The sequence below is a fragment of the Calypte anna genome, chromosome 9 (assembly GCF_003957555.1).
Source record: "Calypte anna isolate BGI_N300 chromosome 9, bCalAnn1_v1.p, whole genome shotgun sequence".
NCBI classification, from domain to species: Eukaryota; Metazoa; Chordata; class Aves; order Apodiformes; family Trochilidae; genus Calypte; species Calypte anna.
The window spans coordinates 17,027,019-17,037,896 of NC_044255.1; the positions used below are offsets into that span (position 1 = coordinate 17,027,019).

Here is a 10,878-nt window from a genome sequence, read left to right on the forward strand (position 1 = left end):
ACACTGTAAGTTAGGAATCTGAGGGAGTTCATTCTTTGTGCTGGCAAGCCTTCAAACTATCTTGATTTTATCAGCTATAATTCATGTTTTGTTCACAGGACAAGCTTGTTTCTTTTGTATTATTTTGAGTCATCTCTGGAAAAAATCACCTCACACTAAAATGTAATAAAATATGAGAAGAGATTATGACTTATTAAATTAAGCCAAAGCATACACTGTATTTTGGTATAGGACCATCCCTGGAGGGTAAGCGAATACATTTTCAAATGAGTTCTGCTTCCAATTAGGCAGGAAAACAAGTACCCAAATTTTCAAAGGAACCTAACACACAAGGTACACCATGAGCACAGGATACAAAAAATCTCAGCACATAAGCAGCACAACAGCAACAGCTGGGTGCTGACAGCTTTAGCCAAGACTGTGAGCTGCACAATATATTATTTGTAATTTTTTGCTCCAATCCTTCCCCTATAAACTCTGCTTGCTCTGCATGTTGTTTTGCTACATGGGTCAATCTGGAAGAAGCAGTGAAGCATTTTTCATGGGCATCTTAATTCACACCTATAAACAGCTTAAGAAGAAAATGACCTTCTTCCTGTTGGATGTGTGTCTCATATCACTATGGGTCACTTATTTCAATAATTTAAGTTTGCAACATTAAATCCTCCACCACTGAAACAACCAAGGACTCTAGTTATTGAATTTAATAGTAGTAGGATCAGGCAGGTATTTACTTTCAGGCTCACAGGAAAATGAAATAAGATAAAAAAACCCCATCCTTTAAGCATGCACTACCCCAGTATTGATAACCTTTAAAAATTATGTCAAATATACATGGCACAGGAGGTGACTCAGCAGCTACCAGATTTTCAGAGCAGATGGAACATCGATGTCTCCATACAAGAGATTTCTCTATACCTGCCTGCTTTTTTCTGAAGACACTGGCGTCAGCCATGGAAACCAAGATTTTCTCTCCAAAGCTGGCTTTGCTAATAATAAGTGTGAAATAAGGATATTTCTCAAGGGGATTTTCTAAATTTAAAATGCATTCTGCTTCTTAACACCTCCTATCCTACTGAGTGCTTTAGCCTACCCCAGCCTAAGTGAAGTAATTAAGTGTAATTGTTACAACTGTCTATGGCAGGACAAAAGTCACTGTTGGGGAACTGTCACATCTCCATATTGTCCTGCTTCCAGCTTGCAAGTCACGGGTGTGTGACCCCACTGTTCTACTCCAGTGTATTTAACTTGACTAGTGGCACCATGACAAATATTAGTTACACTCCATCTGACTCTCAGTTAAAAAAAGCAGGACTATGCCATATTTCTCATTATGCAACCACAACAAAATCTCAACCAGCCCCACTGATATTTAACTTCCTTCATCCTTCTAGTCATGATACTGGTCAAGAGGAGACAGAGAGTGATGTCTGGATGTGAAGCTGAATGCTTGTTTTCCCTATGGGTTTTGCATCTTCTGTCTATTCATATGCAAAGCAATGGCCACTTCTAACCTAAAATTAAAACCAGCAACCAGATACTTTGACACTACTTATGCTGATCTGTTTTGGGTTTGTAGATTTACCTTCTAAATTCTTATAGGGAAACAGTGACTATAGCATAGTTCTAGGAATTATTTTCAAAGAGTAAATAGCAGGGCTGGGAATTAATCACAGGGCATTTGGGATGGGCCAGTGAGCTCCCCTTCTCTGCCAGGGAACACTGGTTCTGCAGCACTGGCCCCTTGCCATGCTGGGGGTGTTTCCCAGCCCCTTGGCTATACTGCAAAGGAGTCTTTGCCGGCCCAGAAAGGGACAAGCACCACCTGAGAGCTTGCCAGCAGATTGCTGATTTTAAGGAAGGGTAGTTGGGGCTTGTAGCATCAGCAAGAAGCATTTGTGGGCTGGTCCCACCTCTTCAGGGAGCATCCAGCGATTTGGGTAGAAGTCTGGAGGGTAACTGAAGGGTAAAGATGGCCCAATGCCAGAGAGGCTTTAAGCAGCACTGAGGTCTAGGGCTGATGAGGCAAGGAGGGTGGAATGGCTGGGTGCACACAGAGCAAGGGACCTTCCCTGCACATCCTCATCCTTAGTTGGGTAGGATCAACACTGCCTTCTCCTTCCCCTGTTTTCCAGACCCCACCTGCTCCCAGCACCTCCTGGACCTTCGTACCTTGCAGTGTGCACCAAAAGGGCAGTGTGTAGGGCAGAGACTGCTGGAAAAAGTGCTGAGTGCTGCAAAAGCATCAAGTCCTGTGAGTGAGGGGCCAAGAGCAGTGCTGGCTCCAGCTGCTGCTAACTGCAAGATGCTTTGGTCCCTGCAGGAGCCAGAGCCAGGGTCTGAGTTGCTTTCCTGACCTGATCAAAGCCATGCCATAAGTTTTCCTTTTCCCAAAGCCGTGTTGTAGGGGCTGGCAGAAGCACAGAGCTTTTCCTGCATTCTGCAAAAGTATCCATATAGACGGGACAAAGCAGGCTAGCTCATCTAGGTGCTCCCACAAGATTTTCTTGCCCCCATGGACACCTGTGGACACCTGTGGCAATATTGGAATTTGTGATCTCCACCTTGTTTCAGAATCCTGAAATGATCCTGCCCAATGAATCTTGATGATAGATCCAATCATCTGTCCTTATTTCATTAGTTTTGCTGCTCTGAGTGTGGCAGACTAATTTTTTCTGTAGGCTTTCTGAATTTCATACATTCCTTTAACTCTCAACATCTATTTTCCTGGTGGAGTCTGGAGTAATCTGTGAGAGGAACATGCCACTGCACCATTGTAAGCCCCAGTTTCTCTGTCACAGGAGTCCAAGCACACTTCTTATTGTGCTTGCTTCTGTAATAGAAACAGAGGTTTGTACAAGCTGCCTGGCAGAGATTGATGGTTCACTAGACAGCTAATTTCTGTCCAGAAGACAAGAAACATTATTAGGCAGTGCACAGTTAAAAGCAAAAATTGCTAGAATTTAACTAAACTTTGCTAGCTTACCCACTTAGGATGACCAACAAAAACAAGGGAGATTTTTGTTGCATGTATACTTCACCACCAATATAAAGGTTTGGGTGAGATGAGCTGGTACAGATAAAGAAATTATGGTCAAGGTTGACTGGGTATACTTCCCATATAAGTGCACTGAAATGTCTAATATTCACGCAGAAATAAAATGGATATCACTTTGAGTCACATTTGGAAACTCCCTGCCTACCAAATTGCCTATCACTTGGTTATTAAGAGCAAAGTTCAAAAACATTTTCTGTAAGTCCAGTGAAATATTATTTCAGAGCTTTGGTGATTTACTCAACTAAAACAATTTTCTCATTTTTAAATGCCATGCCAAAAGTTCTAACAATTGTAGCTACAGATCATGTAACTGAAAACCCTCCTAATGTGAGCTAGAGAATTTTTACTAGCTCTAAAAACAGCTGGTCACGAACATATTAGTCAGAAAAGAATGCAAAAACAAAACTAGTAAAAAAAGTGTTGATTGGTAGCTCTCTCATGGGCATATTTAACCATTTCTCAAATACATTTTGCCTGTCTGGAAGTGAGAATATTTACATTATTTATTTCATAGCTATCTGGGAAAAAAATCCCCTCAATTCTTAATGTAGTACATTTGTTTCTGACAGATTCTTCTAAACTGAAATCTGGTGTATGTTCTTAGACAAAAAGCTTATTAATTTTGATGGTTATAGGATGAAACAAAACTCCTTGAAGATGAGTCCTAACCTCAAAAATGTTTTTGAACAGGTTTCAGGGATCTGTCTTGTGTAGTTCTTTGTGTGCACACATGCATACGGGTGTAAAGGTGAGGGTGTGTGTGCCCAGAAAGAAAGCAGACCCTGACTCAGTTATCCACTGAGGTGGATGAGCATCCTTGGTCAGACTATATCAACCTGTTTGCTCACACAGCCTACACGAACCTTTAAGTGGTTTCATTGGGATCTGGATTGATTTTCATCTTTGATTTTAACCACTAGTATTTTTAGCAGAAGCTACCTGGATATAAGTAATGACCAGGAACTCTAAGTGTTCAGCAGTCTTAATTTCAAAGGCAACACAAAAACATGCTCAGGACATCAGTCAATAGCATTGCTACACTTGATTTTACCATTTCTTTGCCAACTATCCTGCACATAAATGGCACTCCTTTTCACCATGCAAAACTGTGCATTAGCAAATGGTGGCAGGCAGAGAAACAAAATATGCTTTCTGTTCCTGTCACTGCCACAATAAAGAGCAGTAGATATTGGATGTCTCACACATTTTAGTGAATAACTGAAGATTACTATAAAACTTATAAAACAAGCCAGAAAAGAGAATCTGATATAAGCCCATCTACCAAAGGCTGGAAGAGCTACACTCAAAGCATTCCTGGCCAAACGCAAACCTTTAAGATCTTCATCTCTTTCTATTTATATTGTACATGAACTTTCACTAGCTGGTAGCAATGCAGCCTCCAAATCAAAACAGCAGCTTACCACTAAAGAAACTGAGGAGTCTAGTGGTTCCTACTGGCTATCAAGTATTTGGTTGACCTTTCAGTGGTTGCTGAAAGAAATTGTTATACTGTAAATCTGATTGTTTCCCTTTAATCAGTCCTACGGCAAATTTCAGAGGGTATGTAGGAGTACCTGAATGCTGGAAATACAATAAGGAAATTGATTAGCACTAGTGAGGTCAAAGGACCAAAGAGGTCGAAGGGAAAATCCCTTTCAGCTCCTCATCAGTTCTTAGCAAATGAGTGCCAGACCCCACACTTCCAGCTTAACAGCACCATGGAAACCAGCCCAGGTGAACTGCTACCCTATACAAAAATCTGTGTTAATCAAATGCATAAGGATGATAGAAATTCTCCCTGGGCTCTCCGGTGCAATGAAACAATGTGACATAATGACATTTGCAAGATCCTATGCGGAAAGGGAGGAAAGAGTAGGATTTCCTTCAGAGATAATTGAGATGTGGAACAAAAACATCGATAGGAAAAAAAAAGGTTAAAATAAGGAGTAAAAATCTATGCTGCTGTATCTCAGAAGTTTCCCACCTTGGCTTTTCATATCTTTGTGGTAATTTTTCAGAGCACTTCCCCAGTGTAGGCCAGAGAGAATTTTTTATGAACTCCTGAAAATGTATTTAAAATTCACGAATTCTCATAACAACTGCTATGCTTCCTGCCACTCTCCTATATGGTCGTTTTTCAGCTGAGAACTCAGTAAAGCTCAACAGACTGACACGTGGCCGTGACTGGGCTGCTAAACACCCTCTGATGTTGAGGAGATGATATTCCACAGCCTTTGGCTTGTATGATTTTTAGAGGATTCAGATCTAAGCCTCTTTTGGCCTTGCAAACCCATCAGAAAGATGTTGTTAACTGGAGATGCATTACTACCATCTACTGTTAGTAAGGTAGTATTGCACCTTAAGCCATTTGTATGGCTCCACGCTTCTTGCACTTCTGCTTGTTTATCTTTCGAGATTATTTATTTATCTTGTAAGGTAATATTAATAAAACAGAGCCCATTTAGGCAGGGATTGCGACACCAACACGCAGGAAGCCACAGGGAGACATGCATTGCTGCAGTCAAAACACAGTCTGGTCTTAGAGAGCAGGGGAGATGGAGCAAATACATCCTGATGGCTTGGGAACAACTTTCTTACCTCCCCAGCAAATATTCACACAATAAATATGTTTCCAACTCATGAAATGAAGAAATACTTATCCTTTATCACTAATGTAAGGTTACTGAAAAACCCAAATACGTCTTTTACATAAGGAAATCAAGTGGCTAGGTCAGAATGCTTTCTGGTAAAAATTAGCATAGCTCCAGGGACCTCCGCTTGGGTGGATCTGAGCCAATTAACCCTGCCCTGTGTACAGAGGTCTGATAAGTAAGTCTGTGCTGGGGATTAAGTCACCCAAAAGAGCACAGGCAAGGCCAGCTTTTATCGGCTGCTGTTTGCGAGCAAAGGTGAAGTGATAGTTGGTGCAGTGAAGCAAAGTGGGCTGAAAGCCAACTGATGTAACCTCACTGACTCTGGCAGTCACTCCAGTTTCAGGTCTGCATAATGGAGACTGCAATCCAGCCTTCCTCCCCCCAACAATTCCAAGTCATTTGACTTAAGTACATGCCCTTATTACTAGCACACTTAAATAAAACTGCCCTACCATAAGGTCTGCACACAGTATACATCCACATGACTTTACATCCATTTGTTTTATCCATCTGAGTTGGCAGATCTTGAACAAGCCTTTGCAGTGGCTCTCAAGGTCCAGCTATTTTATCAGCATCCTCCAGCTCTCCTTTTTAAAGGATACACAGACAAATACCTAATAGTTTTGCAGTCAGTGCACACCGGCCTCCCACACAGGGGAGATGGAACTATCTCCACATTGCTGTTTCTCATCTCTGCAGTTTCTCACTTTTTTATTTAAGATGGGCCTGATTAGGGATGTCTTTGCTCTAACGAGGACCATTGCTGGGCCTGCAGGGACTGGCCAATGCCTAGGGCTTCCAAATCACTGCACAATGCAAACGCAGGCTGGGGAAGCACAAGTGAATTGCTCTGCTTCAGACAGACCGTTCAATCTGCCCAGGTTTTAGTGACTGCTAATGCCTCTCAGGCTGTACTCTTAAAAAAAACCTACCTGCTTTTCCCCGGTTTGCTCCTGTACAAGGGACTCTTTACCTATGTTAGAAGCCTTTTCCTACACCTACCTTTACTGAAACTCAATCCTGAGCAGGGTGACCAGATTGGGGCACAGCACTGCAGATGTCATACCAATCCCCTAGACAATGACATTCACACTTCCCTGGCCTTCTATTCCTCAGGACACCATCAGACTGCATTTCTTTTTTACATGCTTCATGCTAACAGTCCAATCATCCTGAAATGAGGCTAAATTCCCACTTTTTCCTGTCCCCCCAGTTATGCTACTGATGAGCTTACAGCATTACATTCCCATCCACGAGGCTCGGCTTTTTTCTTCTTTCCTTTGTTAAGTTTCATTCCACTTCCATTACTCCACTTCTCAAGCTCACCTGACCATTTCTGTAGCACATCCTCATCCTTCTTTACTAATGGTGCCCTCTAAATGCTATCAGCAACTTGCATAAATGTGTCCCTACCTGTGTGCTGAGGACATTAATGAATGTATTAAAGCAGCACCAGTTTTAAGACTAATCGATCTGGAAAACAGTGCTAACAGCTTTCCTCAAAGATGGCATTTTTCCTGTTTACAGTACCTAATTTTTTCTCCCCTTTAGCTAGCAGAATTGTAACCTGTAACATCTTAGTAATTCTCTTTATGGCAGCTATTAGATACTTACTAAAGCCTAGGAGATCTACTACATTTTCTGTGGCTATGAAAATTGATTATTTAAAAAATAAGAGTGTGTCATGACCTGACACTGGCAAAAGCTTGTTACATTTTATTCCCTTTTCCTCTTCCCTCTGGTATTATTCTTCCCTCCAAAGCCTACTCAGAAGCCTTACATACTACTGTTACAAGTCAAGCAACTCTGTTGTTATTACTGGTAATACAGGAAATTTTTTACTTGCTGTTCTCCAATCACAAGCTGATGTCCCATTTGCTCATTTGTTAGATATGCCTGGGATAAACAACTTTATGTGCCCAGTCTGTCAGAGTTCTAGGACAAAAAGTTCCTTGTCCCCAGAGCTCTGCGCTGTTAAAGTGCACAGAGCACTCCAGATTTTGCTGTGGTAATTTCTCTTCTCCACCTTTGCCAATGACTTTTGTATTCTTTAGGGAATGGGAATACAGGCAGTTTGCTGCTAATTCCTGTTGCAGTCAGAGCAAGGCAGCAGATTCTGATATAATGAAAAGATGCAGCAAAATGTTCATATATAGTTCCCACCAGGCTTAACTGAGCTGAGATTGTTCCTTGCACAGAGCAGAAATTCTTCCTGCATGTCTACAAAGATCTAGCTCTTTTCAAGACTCAGCCCACTGGCTAACTTGTTTTTAGCCTCAGGTCTGCTCAGCTACTGAAGTGTCCTCACACCAGCAAGCAGTCTCCACTTCTGAACCCAAATGTTGTGGGCTTGTTTTGGGGAAACACTTATCCACAGAAAGAAAACCAAGCTCTCTTTCTTCCTCAGCACAGGACTTGCAGGCAAGCCCCCTGCCATGGGCTGAGGTCACTACACATCTGGTATTCCTTACGTCCTCTGCCCCATTGTTCTTGTGCCAGCCTGGCAGTCTTTTTTTTCAAGAACCTCACAGTATCAGTCGCTAGGCCCTTCCTTCCTCTGAGGAAGATTTTAAGGCTTTCTCCTCTCATTTTCATTTATTTATTTGTAATATTTTAATATAATTTTCCCTCAGACCTCTCTAATTAGATCAGGCTGACCCTAAGTTGTACAAATGCATTGAAACTCACTGGCTGCAGTTAACTCTTTCAAGGCCAGTGCAAGATTTCTGCATGAGATCTCAAAAATGTTCTAAAGAGTGAGCTGAAAGAGACTGACCGTGAACTTCTCCTTATTGCATCATAATGTGATGGGCTGGGTGTTTACTAGAGAAAGAAAGTGCTTTGATGTTGACTTAAATGTTGTTAATTAACTTCGTTTCCATCTCCCATGTTCCAAACTATGCTGAAACACAGTATTTGTTCCCTTGGAGAACATGTTATGTAAACTTCTGATGAAAAATAAATATATTTTTTTAAAGGAACTGGTTGCAACTGATCCAGTCTGAAACAGCTACTAGAAAGGAGCAAAGAAGGTCTCTCTTTCTGACATCATTGTGTTTAGGTAAACAGATATGACAGCCATTATCAGATTGTGAATAGCTTCCAGACAATCACTGGCTTTAAACCTACTGAGAAACAGATGAATATTTAGGGTTGTGTATGATCCCCTCTTCAATGACTTATAGTTAGTTGTGTTTTTTCCATAGGCTGTGCTTAGAAATCTTTATACTTCAACAAATGCAGCTTTGCATCTAAAACATTAGTCCATATCACAAACCTTATCCGAAGGCCAGGAAAAATACAATTCCTGTCCTTAGCACTCAGCAGCATTATGTGGTCTTATAATCCTTAATGCCAAGGTGGTAACTTGCCACCTACAGATCTCCAGATGCTTCATGAAACAGTTGTTCATCTTCAGCAGAGTGGGGTCACCCTTATTTAATCCACAAAGGAACTGAAGCTTAACCTGAAGCTGGCGCTTCCAACCATCATTGTAATGCCAGTGATCATCTTGCTTTGCATCAGCGGTTTGCCCAAGTGATGTCCGGAGATCCCTTCCAAATGAATGTTTATGATTCAGTGACTCGAGTGGTTAGATTATCCAGGTTCCCCATGGTTTCTTTCATTTCCCCTGTGCCAGCACAGCTGCTTACAGGATCTGTTAACCCAGCTCATGGAGGTAATTTGCCAAAGAGCCAACCTTACCATAACGAATGATTCATTTTCTGCTGGCATAGCTCCCTGCATCACCTCACCGCATGGTCAGATGAACGATGAAGAATGCCAGAGTAGGGTGAGAGTCTGTGGCTAGGAACAGGGATGGGACCTCCCCTTTCCGTGGCAGCTGGTGGCTTCATCAGCCGACCAGTAACATGAACCCGTGCCTTAGGGACAGACATGGGAAATGAACCTGCTCCACTCTCCACGCCTGCTCCATTTCCCCGACCTGTCACAGTGTCACAGATGTGGTTGAGTACCTCTGATGGACATCTGCCAGATTGCCCCGAGTTTGCTGTGGTTGGGAAGCATTAGGCATGGATCCTGGCATTCAGTCTGCAGGCGTGGAGCAGGTGGCTTCAAAACACTTGGCAGCGACAGTCCCCAAGCTTAATACCTGCTATTAGCAACATCATTTTCTCCCAGCATATTCAGCACCTCATTGAAGGAACAGACCCCTGAATCTACAGCATGCCTCTCTAGGGCATGTCACTAGTACAGATTTTCCACAGTTTTCTGAACACTAAAAATTATGAGTGCAGGAGCATTTGGATGCAAGTAAAATGTGTTTAACCTGTACACAGTACCTCCTCAAGTTCATAGCTACTGAAGCATTTTTTGTTTGTAGACTAAGGTTCTTCTGACTTAACAGCTTCTCTTCAAAAACACGGACACTTTTCTGCTTTTTTTCAGGTCACATTTCTTTGATCCCACAGTTCTTTTCACAGGCTTCTGTTTCTGGGAAGCAACAGAATGTTGTGTCCAAGATCAGAAATATCAGAAGATGTCCAGTTCCCCTCCCTGCTCTGTCCAAGATACCAACCAGTCTGGCTCACTGCTTCAATGGTTTTTCGTAGGCACTGTTGCACTCTTTTAATAAGAGAAACTGGATGGATACAAGGTGGGATCAGAATATGGAAAGAGTTGTTTCAGAAATAACCTAATGTGTGGGCAGTCCATCCCCTAAAATAAAATGTTTTGTCTTCAGCTCCAGTTGCAGAAAGGGCCTTTGGGCTGGAATAGGGGAAGTTACTTCTGAATAAAGTATGGTGCTAATGTGTTTTAGCCACACACATCTTCTCACAGGGACATACTTCTTAAGGAATTACTACTTTTTCTATATTTATTTGGGGGCAGCTATGAGTGAGTTACAGTTGATTTCAGGATGCAGGAGAAGCCAAAGAGCATATGTTCCTTGGAGAATGAACTGTCTTCCTTACAACTACATACTGGTCCTAAGAATGGTATCTAATTGTAACCAAGATCTGTAGGCCCTAAGAATTTATTATTTAGTGATGCAAGAAAAATGGGTTCCCCCTCTCCATTACTGCCATAATACAGAGCAGAAATTGTTCATTTCTTACTAACTTAAGTTTTACTTTCAGCAAAACTAAATAGAAATTATTCAATCATTCACCCTCTATTTACTTTTTATATGAAAGGAAAGTT

The 10,878-nt window shown here is 41.8% G+C and overlaps 1 protein-coding gene across 2 annotated transcripts in view; it reads right to left on the bottom strand.

Moving 5' to 3' along the window:
• Nucleotides 1-9,502, bottom strand: part of SENP5 (SUMO specific peptidase 5) — a 69,405-nt gene extending 59,903 nt beyond the window's left edge. For both annotated transcript variants that reach the window (XM_030456620.1, XM_030456619.1), the window contains exon 1: nucleotides 9,418-9,502. The gene's annotated coding sequence lies outside the window, so the exon portion shown is untranslated. The remainder of the gene's footprint in view (nucleotides 1-9,417) is intronic.
• Nucleotides 9,503-10,878: the final 1,376 nt, after the last annotated feature.